This window comes from Aquarana catesbeiana, linkage group LG05 (genome assembly GCF_042186555.1).
Source record: "Aquarana catesbeiana isolate 2022-GZ linkage group LG05, ASM4218655v1, whole genome shotgun sequence".
NCBI lineage: Eukaryota > Metazoa > Chordata > Amphibia > Anura > Ranidae > Aquarana > Aquarana catesbeiana.
The window spans coordinates 115,767,470-115,777,607 of NC_133328.1; positions in this window are offsets into that span (position 1 = coordinate 115,767,470).

Genomic DNA, 10,138 nt, shown 5'->3' on the forward strand with positions numbered 1-10,138 from the left:
TGTTTAGACCTATATCAGCCACGATATTAATATTTGTCGCCATACTCCGCCACCACTCCGTGGCCCTCTGTGTTTTTAGAAATCCTTACAAGCAATTAATCACACACCTCAGGTAGGTGACCAGATTGACCATTCCAATCTTCCCTCTAATATTATGTAAGGTTTACCTATTTCCTGACCCTCTCTTCCCCTTATCCTTTTGTTAATTAGCACAGATGAACCCTTCTCAATTCTGCCCCTGAAGAAGGATCGTACAGACATTTAGTACCCCGAAACGCGTCGGGCTTGAGAAGAGCTTTTTTCACTATTTTCCTTTTTGGTGTGTTCATCATGGCTATTGTGTAGTTTCATTATGTTATCTTGGATATCTACTGCTTGTTTTTATCATATGTACTTGTTTATACTAATAAAATTATACTGTTTTTATTATATACAAACGCCCTTTACTCTTTATACACCCTACCTGTTTGCCCTTGCAAGTGCCGGAAAAGTCCACCTAGGGGAACCCTTTATCTTGTAACTATAGATTATTGGACGTGGCACGGCTCTCCTTCCTAAACTAGTTGGTCACCCCTTATTTCTGTTTACTGTTTCTTTGGTAGCAAATACCACTCCCCACTTGACCAACACTTTTTAGGTTATCATACTATCTGTATATTAAAATATCAACACCCCCAGGGGATTGCATCTTTTTCCTTCCCCTCCCCTCCCCCGGGGAAGGAATTATTGTCTTTACCCCCCCTTTTCTTTTCTTCCCAACTTCTTTTAATACTCCTACATACAAATTTTCCCCTTATAATCATGACATCTGAAACCGAGACCCCCCATTTTGAAAATATATTTTTAGGTCAGGATTGGGAAGCCTTGATGCAACAATATTTAGAGAAATTTGGTGACACTGATCGAACTGAAGCGGAGATCTCCTCCCTGTTCTTCAAACTTGCAAAAAAAAAATTTAGAAAAAAAGTCATCTTTCTTTTGGCACGTTAGGTCATTTCAAGAATACATGAGGAGCAACATCAACCCATTGGGTCTCCGCATCCAGATCTTCCCTACTTTGGAGGATTTGGACGCGACCTTTAGATCCACCTGGGAGAACGCTCTACAGACATGCTCACGCACTTTGATGCAGATACTCATAGATGAATATACAAAGAGATCCTCTGTACTGGATATTGAAATTACTAGAATTTGTGAACTTTTGAAAAAATTCCAGGCTCACCCCTCAGTTTCCACTAAAGAGAACAAACTTAAAATTCACCTTGAATCTTTTAATAAAAACATCCTGATTAAGAAAAACTCCAAATTCCATAGAGATAAGAATGCATTCGAGGCCGGTAAGGCCTATAAATGGAACCAAAATAACAGGACAACTAGGAGTCACTACACACCTCCTAACCCCTCTGCCAGCAAATCTTCGTCACATATCCCTCCACTCATTATCTCAAAAGCCAAACCCGTTTTGGGTACCAAACGCCAACTTTCTGGCGATCCTGTTCCAGACCAGAAATCTAAAAAATCTAGTGCAGAAAGGAAATCTAATTTCCCTCCCACCACACACCCCGACAATACCTTGAAGGGACCTATGTCCAATCACTCTACACAGGCACATCCACCCCTCCCCCTGCAAAACACTAGCAGTGCACCCGAACCCAACCACAACGATTCTTCTTTTTTAGACCTAGTACTAGCTGGCCTGAAACCACCTCCACCAAATCTCAACACTTATACACAATTAACACTATAAATTCCTTACCCAACACTTGCACATATTCGGATAATGATCTGAGTATTATCAATTTATCTTCTCATCCCCTCACCAACAATGAAATTTCCATCCTGCAAAAAGGATTGAACTTTTGTCCAGACCATGGACTGGACAAATTTGAATTCTATAAAGATCTCCAACTCTTTATTCGGAAATTAATTCTCAGGAAACTCTATCAGAAACAAGATGATAAAATTACTGCTACCCCTCAGGAAAATCGAGCTTTGGACCAGCTAGTTGCGTTATTGGAGGAGAGTGATACATCTGACTTGATAGATCAGATTGACCTCTCACGTATTCTCCAACAAATAGATAACCCAGATGTTCACTCTCACCCGGGTACCTCCAAACTAAAGAAAAAATCGGACCTGTGCCCACCCCCGAGCACTTGCCCGAATGCAGCAATCTTCCTCAAATTGGTCTATAATGACCTGGAGAAACTAAGATTCAAAAAACAGGAACCCCCTAATCTGAACTCAGAAGAACTAAAAGCTCTTGACTCCTTAAAGGCCAACGATACTATTACCATAAAACCCTCTGATAAGGGTGGTAACGTTGTGGTGCTGGACAATAACCACTACATTAAGATGTGTAGCAAAATTCTCAACAATGCAGACTGGTATCGCCGCATGCCGGCCTCCATTGTTGATAAGTATAATAAAGAATTCTATGCATTGGTCGACTCGGCTTTTCTTAACCACACCATTAGTAAGACTACTTGGACTTTTGTAAGAAATAACTTTCCCAAGACCCCCACTTTTTACGCACTCCCCAAAGTGCATAAGAATCTTAAAGACCCACCGGGTGGGCCGATTATTTCTGGGGTGGGTTCAATAAGTGAAAATGCCAGCAAACTTATTGATGAACATCTCAGACCCCTGGTGATATCTCTAGCTTCCTATGTTAAGGATACCAGCCATTTATTACAAATTTTGGACCATCTCTCCGTCTCGGATCGAGCTCTACTTGTCACCATTGATGTGGAGACTCTTTACAGCTCCATTCCACATGCATTGGGTCTGGCAGCAATTAGACACGTACTTCAGAACAAGTCGCACTCTGCCCCTAGTTACAATGAATTTATAATTGAGCTGCTCGAGTACATCCTCACCCACAATGTCTTTACCTTCCTTGGCTCCCACTACCTCCAGGTGCAGGGAGTGGCGATGGGGACATGTTGTGCCCCGTCGTATGCTAACCTGTACCTGGGGGAGTGGGAGGAAGCCTTGTTTTCAGATGAGAATCTCACTCACTATACCAACTATATTCAAACGTGGTATCGTTATATAGACGACATTTTAGTCGTGTGGGAGGGTCCCCCGGATGTACTCGAGCAGTTCATACTTCGGATGAACAAGAATGACTTCAATCTGACGTTCACGATGTCTTTTGACAACACCCATGTAACTTTCCTGGACATTGAGATTTTCAAGGATGGACAGGGTAAACTTTCCACCAAGTTATTCAGAAAAAGTACTGCCGGCAATACTATACTGCACGCTACTAGCTTCCATCCGAAACCCCTAATTGATTCCATCCCCTATTCCCAATATATCAGGATCAAGCGCAACTGTACAGACAACAGCAGCTTCCTTACTGAGGCGGCTGCTCTCCGAGACAGACTGCTATTACGCGGCTATTCTCATAAATCCCTCAAAAAAGCTTTTCACAAAGCCAACAACATACCTAGACAAACACTTCTTCACCCCATCAAACAACAAAAGGATTCCCACCCATTTAGTATCATCACAACCTATCACCAACAACACCGTCAAACCAAAAGAATAATCGAAAAATACTGGCACTTATTGGCCCTAGACCCCAATCTAAGTCATTTAGTCCCTGCAAAGCCCAACTTCACCTTTAGAAGAGCCACCTCTATCGGTGACCAAATTACCAAAAGTGAATTCAGACCCTCGACAATTCACTGCAAATATAGGGGTACTTTTGCCTGTGGCTCTTGCCACTATTGTGGCTATATGCTTACCCAAAAAAACCCTATTCTCCCTAATGGAAAACCCTTCTTTCCTAGACATTTCGCAAACTGCAGAACCACTGGAGTGGTGTACCTACTCCAGTGTAACTGCGGTTGCTTCTATATAGGGAAAACTAAACTTGAGTTTTGGCGACGAGCCTACAGGCATATTGTGGCCATGAAAACAGCTGATCCCGACCTACCCCTCGGCCGACATGTAACTTTAGTACATGGAGGCAAATTCCCTTCTATCAAATTTCTCATCTTGGATCGCATACACCCCAGTCCTAGAGGGGGTGACTGGAATAAAATCCTACTCCAGAGAGAACTCAAATGGATTCATCTACTCAAGGCCACCACACCCCCGGGCCTCAATGAAGCGGTCTGTTTCAGACCCTTCCTAGAAGGCTTCAACTCCGGAGGTATGGAAAAATAGGGTCAGGGTTACTGTTAAGAACATTATTGTTTCTCTCTACAGATTATTGACTTGTTGGAGTGTATTGTTTTTTCCTGGCCCCAAGTATTTCTGTACACCAAGCTGTATGTCTGTCTTTTACATGCTCCCCTTTTGCTCCCCCCTAATTAACTTCCCCTCCCTTACTCCCTTTTTTTTTTTTTTTTTTTTTTTTTCCCCGTTCCCTTCCCCCCTTCCCCCTCCCCGTACCCTATTTGTTTTTCATTACTACATTATATAATACTGGTCTTTGGACCATATGCATTTCCCTACCGTATTTTCAGTTGATACCCCAGGGGACCATGTATTCTGACACACTACCAGCTTGGTCTTTTCCCTCTGAATAGATAAATAGTACCCCCTCCCCCCTGTTTTGTCCCCTTCCCCCCTCCTCTATTTCCATATTGGTTATGCATATGTATATATATGTGCTGTATCCATGCCTGCCATTTTTTGTAGTCAATATGTGTCTATACGTGTTATATATTCTCCACTGATATGTATATTCATATATTCCCCCTTTTGTACTGAGGTCTTTTTGTTGTTCATGTTTATCGTATTATGCATTATTCTACTATGCTCATTGTTCTAGGCACTATATTACAACTATGTCCTGTTAGTGGTATCTAAGTCTCCTCTTTTCCCCTCATTAACAATGAGCTTGATTTGATATGGGTGGTCCCTGCACGCAGAGATAAACACAGACATCCATGTTCTAGTCAGGTTTTTACTTGGGTTATCTGCTGTGACATTTTTTTTCCCCCCCTCCCCCGCCCCTCTCCGGGGCGCTGGCAGTCAGAGCGACTGCCCGGCACGGCAAGCCGCCACAGGGTTTCCTTGGGCGGCGCTTAGGGAGACACGTGGGCGTTTTTCCACCTCACGCCCACTGCCTCCATGTTGCCACTCCGGCGGGCATGCGCAGTCCGCCGGGTTGGCACTTCCGTGCCGGTGGGGCGGGTGTGCGCGACGCTGCTCCAAACGCCGTGACGTTGTGCGCGTGCTGTTGGGGCGGCGCCGCGCACCCCCGCCTCGGGGGGTCAATATAGTACGTCTTTGCCTACGTTACTTGCAACACAGCTGTGTCTTATCTTGACACCAGCTGATTGCTCTTAAACACTATATTACCCAGCCCTCTCCACTCCCTACTATGGCAGTACATTTGCTGGACGCTGGGCGGTGAGGCTGCATTGATACACTTCTGTCTTCTTCTAAGGTATGTTCTTTCAGTTACACTCTTTTTATTTCTTTATTTTCAAGCATATTTATTGTTTAGCTGTATCAGCTACACACCCCCAATTCTTAGCCGGCTTTTACTCTGAGCTCTGTTGGCTAGTAGCAGCATACTGATATGTACTCTGCATCAATACACCTGCCCTATCTATGCTATATATATCATGGTTCTGTTTTCTAACTATACCATTATTCAACACCCACCATGGATTTTCCTAGCATGCTTACTTTCTGCAATTATTCTATGCTATACAAATACGTACATACTCTATACTACATTGAATTTAAAACTGTCAAATCATATAAATACATAGATGTATTTTGCTACTATAGGGACTAGGTGAATTTGGACCCTTTCAGCTGTTAATTTTTATCTGACATCTTGTAAATATATACACACTATTCTCTATATACTCCCCCTATTATTAATCTTATCCCTATTAAATTACACACCTATGTATCCATCTCTTTGAACCCATATACTATGGACCCTCATCTAAGGTCCCCTCTACATTTTTCCTATTTTCCAGAGACGTCTTCCTGTGACCCCAGTACGCCGCTCTGGCTTGCACGCGCCTGGGTCGGGCGGGACGGGAGCATTGTCACACCTCCCCACGGTGACTGCAGCCCACCATCCTGCATTTTTCACCATCTAAGTGTTTAGACCTATATCAGCCACGATATTAATATTTGTCGCCATACTCCGCCACCACTCCGTGGCCCTCTGTGTTTTTAGAAATCCTTACAAGCAATTAATCACACACCTCAGGTAGGTGACCAGATTGACCATTCCAATCTTCCCTCTAATATTATGTAAGGTTTACCTATTTCCTGACCCTCTCTTCCCCTTATCCTTTTGTTAATTAGCACAGATGAACCCTTCTCAATTCTGCCCCTGAAGAAGGATCGTACAGACATTTAGTACCCCGAAACGCGTCGGGCTTGAGAAGAGCTTTTTTCACTATTTTCCTTTTTGGTGTGTTCATCATGGCTATTGTGTAGTTTCATTATGTTATCTTGGATATCTACTGCTTGTTTTTATCATATGTACTTGTTTATACTAATAAAATTATACTGTTTTTATTATATACAAACGCCCTTTACTCTTTATACACCCTACCTGTTTGCCCTTGCAAGTGCCGGAAAAGTCCACCTAGGGGAACCCTTTATCTTGTAACTATAGATTATTGGACGTGGCACGGCTCTCCTTCCTAAACTAGTTGGTCACCCCTTATTTCTGTTTAAGTCTGTAAGGCTGCACATTTCACAAACTGTTTGATATTGCTAGAGTTAAAGCGGAGTTCCACCCAAAAGTGGAACTTCTGCTCATTTGTCTCCTCTCCCCCTCCGGTGCCACAATTGACACCATTCGGGGGGAGGGGGACAGGTATCCTGTTCCCACTTCCGGGAGTCCGCGCCGCGGCCCATGACGTCACCGCGGGGCTTGAGCATGCGCAGTAGGGTTCCCGACGTGACGCCATAAGGCTACACTGCCAGTTTCCCATACCCGTAATGGCAGCAGCAGCACCCGACAGCTAATGGAAACATCAGCTGCGGTGCCGACATCGCTGGATTCCAGGACAGGTAAATGTCCTATTATTAAAAGCCAGCAGCTGCAGTATGTGTAGCTGCTGGCTTTTAATTTTTTTTTTTTTTTGGGCGGACCTCCACTTTAAGCTTTAAAAGGAACATGTGAGGACACCCATGGGGAACATTCACTTTGCTTTTAAAGGTGGAAATTAAGGCTCATCTGATCCTGGATTCAGTCTCACAAGTCGCTAGCCAACTGCAAGCAGCAGAGGGATGATCATACTATCCTGGATCACTGGCTTCTTATAAGCAACCAAGGGCCCATCACCCTAATGATTCACAAACCTAATACAAGCATGAGGTTTGTTTTTTGTTTTAGGGCATCGCCTGAATTTCAACTCCCCTTCCCAAGGAAACTGGATATGAGGTGTAGGATAGCAGGCTGCACTCTAAATAGTGTTAGTGTACTCTTGCCATACCTGCACTAAGCACCTCCTTTTACCTGTGCTTTTAGACTGAAGAAGGGACATTGGCAGTCTCATGACAGATAAACAACAGAAAATGTGGGAAAGTGTTTCCCGAGATCGATGTGAGGCCAGGTCTAGGCAGCTGAAATAAGAGGGGGTGGGGATGTGACTGCACTTTTCTTTTTCTGCTTGCACGTGATTGGATATTTGCAATGTGAATTTTTACTACATGCACCAAGCTAAGGGAATATTCCCAATTTGTTTTGTTGGTACTCTATGTTAAAAAAAAAATTGGAGCCACAAAAATGTGAACATAAATGCATGCATCAGGAGAACCCATGTGCAAAAAAACAGCTATTAGCTTACACATTACATATCATCATGCACGCCAAGTAAACAATTTAAGTGTCGTCATTGGTGGTTAATTCTAAAATGATGACCTGTAAAAGGACTTTAAAGTGTCACCTATGCATAATATTGTGTACCAAAATGTCACATCTTTAGGGGTGCGCACAATTTTAAGATCTGACATGTTGGGTATCTATTTACTCAAAGGAACCTTCTTTTTTATTTTACCATAATTGAGTAATATATTCCAGGGATCTCATATTTGACATGAAAATTTGACCATTTGCTGTCTGGGGAAATGTAATTTTTCACACAAATGAAATCAGCATTTTTTGCTAGGAAATTACTTAGAAGCCCCAAACATTTTCTGAAAGCAGAGGCCCTGTAGAATAAAATGATGCCTGCTGCAATTTTTTTTTTCATGCTGCACAATATTTGCACAACCATTAATCAAATGCAAAGTTTCAGGGGGAAAAAGACACTGAAATGAATCTTAGAAAACACATTGCAATACCCATTTTTTGGTAAAATATGATGTTGCTTAAAGTAAATAGAAATCAAATTGTCAAGATTTAAAACTGTACACTCCTGTGAAATACGTATCAAAACTACAGTACCTAAAATTATCCATTGGTGACACTTTAAAAACCTAAGGTCACGTTTGCATTTTATCATTATTACAATGTTAGCTTAGTGCACGTACCAGGTACCCTTAATGGAGACAGCAGGGGTTTATTATACTCATGCCGTTTCCCCTGCCCTCCAAACCAACTAATCAAATTTGGATAGGTGTTTCATTGGCAACTATAATTCTACTACTTCACAAAACACTTGTTCAGCCACACTGCAAGAGTATGCCATCTAGTTCTGGTCATCAATTCTTAGGAAGGATGTGCTGGAGAGTGTCCAGAGACAGGCTTCAAAGTTAATAAGGGGGCTAGAAGACCTCAGTTAAGAGGAGCGACCCAATGGCCTCCTTCCCGCAGACATGGTCTGTCTGCGGTGGATCAAGGGTTGGACAACGCATGTACACTGTTCTGTGTCACATAGCAGGACTATTTAGGGGGGGTTGTGGCTAGGCATCGCTGCGGCGGATGTCCCAGTAAACACCTGCCTTTATACTTGGCAGAGATTGCCAAGTATAACATCTGAACTGTGCTTATATACTCTGTAGCTCTGTTGGTGTGCATTGGAAGGGCTGGTTATATTTAACCTGGAGCATTGTTTTTATCTACTTGTAATAAAGAGGTTTCTTTTTAATGAATAGCGTATATTACGTTACCTCTTTGACAACTCCACCTCCATTCAAGTCCTCCATAACCAACAAGGGGTGTCCCCTTTAATTTATTTGTTTCTAGTTTTAATTGGTATACAGATGTGACTAGTTGTCCCTAGGACTGGTATTGGAAATTTATTGAGGCGTGACTACTCTCATTAAAACGTATTCTCCTTGGAGAGGAGATATGATCATTTACAAGTACCTAAATGGTGATTCTAGCATAGGGAGAAAACCATTCAGTCTCAAGTCACTTAAAAAGACACGCAGCCACTCAATGAGGATAGATGAGAAGACATTTAATTGAAATCTGCATAGGGTTTTTTTTCTTTACTGAGTAGTAAGGGAGTTTAGTGGTGACAGCAGTGAGCATCCATAATTTAAAAATAAAAAACTTTTAGATGTGGATCTTGGTCAACACAATATACAAGGGTATGGGTACAGCTGTTACTTAAAGTGATTGTAAAGGCAGAAGGTTTTTTTATCTTAATGCATTAAGATAAAAGCCTTTTGTGTGCAGCAGCCACCCTCATACTTACCTGAGCACCCTCTCAGGGGTTGGTAACCTTGGCACACCAGCTGTGGTAAAACTACAAATCCCATCATGCCTCTTCTTATTTTAGTCATGCCTGTGATTGTCAGAAGCTTGCAATGTCTCATGGGACTTGTAGTTGCAAAACCGAGGTTGTCTACCCCTGCTCTAGATCCAGCGATGTTGTAGGAATGTCTCGGCTGCCCGGGACTCCCCTCCTCATTGGCTAAGACAGCAGCGCCATTGGCTCCCACTACTGTCAAAGTCAGCCAGCCAATGAGAAAAGAAAGGGGCAGGGCTGGCTTGCAGCTCTGTGTCTGAATGGACACAGGGAGCTGTGACTCCGCTCAGGTGTCCCCATAGCAAGCTGCTTGCTGGGGGGGCACTCAACAGGAGGGAGGAGTATCGAAGAGGGAACCGAGAAGAGGAGGATCTGGGCTGCTCTGTGCAAACCCACTACACAGGACAGGCAAGTATAACATGTTTTTTTTTTTGTAAAAATAACAAAAACACGAGACTTTACAATCACTTTAAAACACACAACAACAACAACACGGG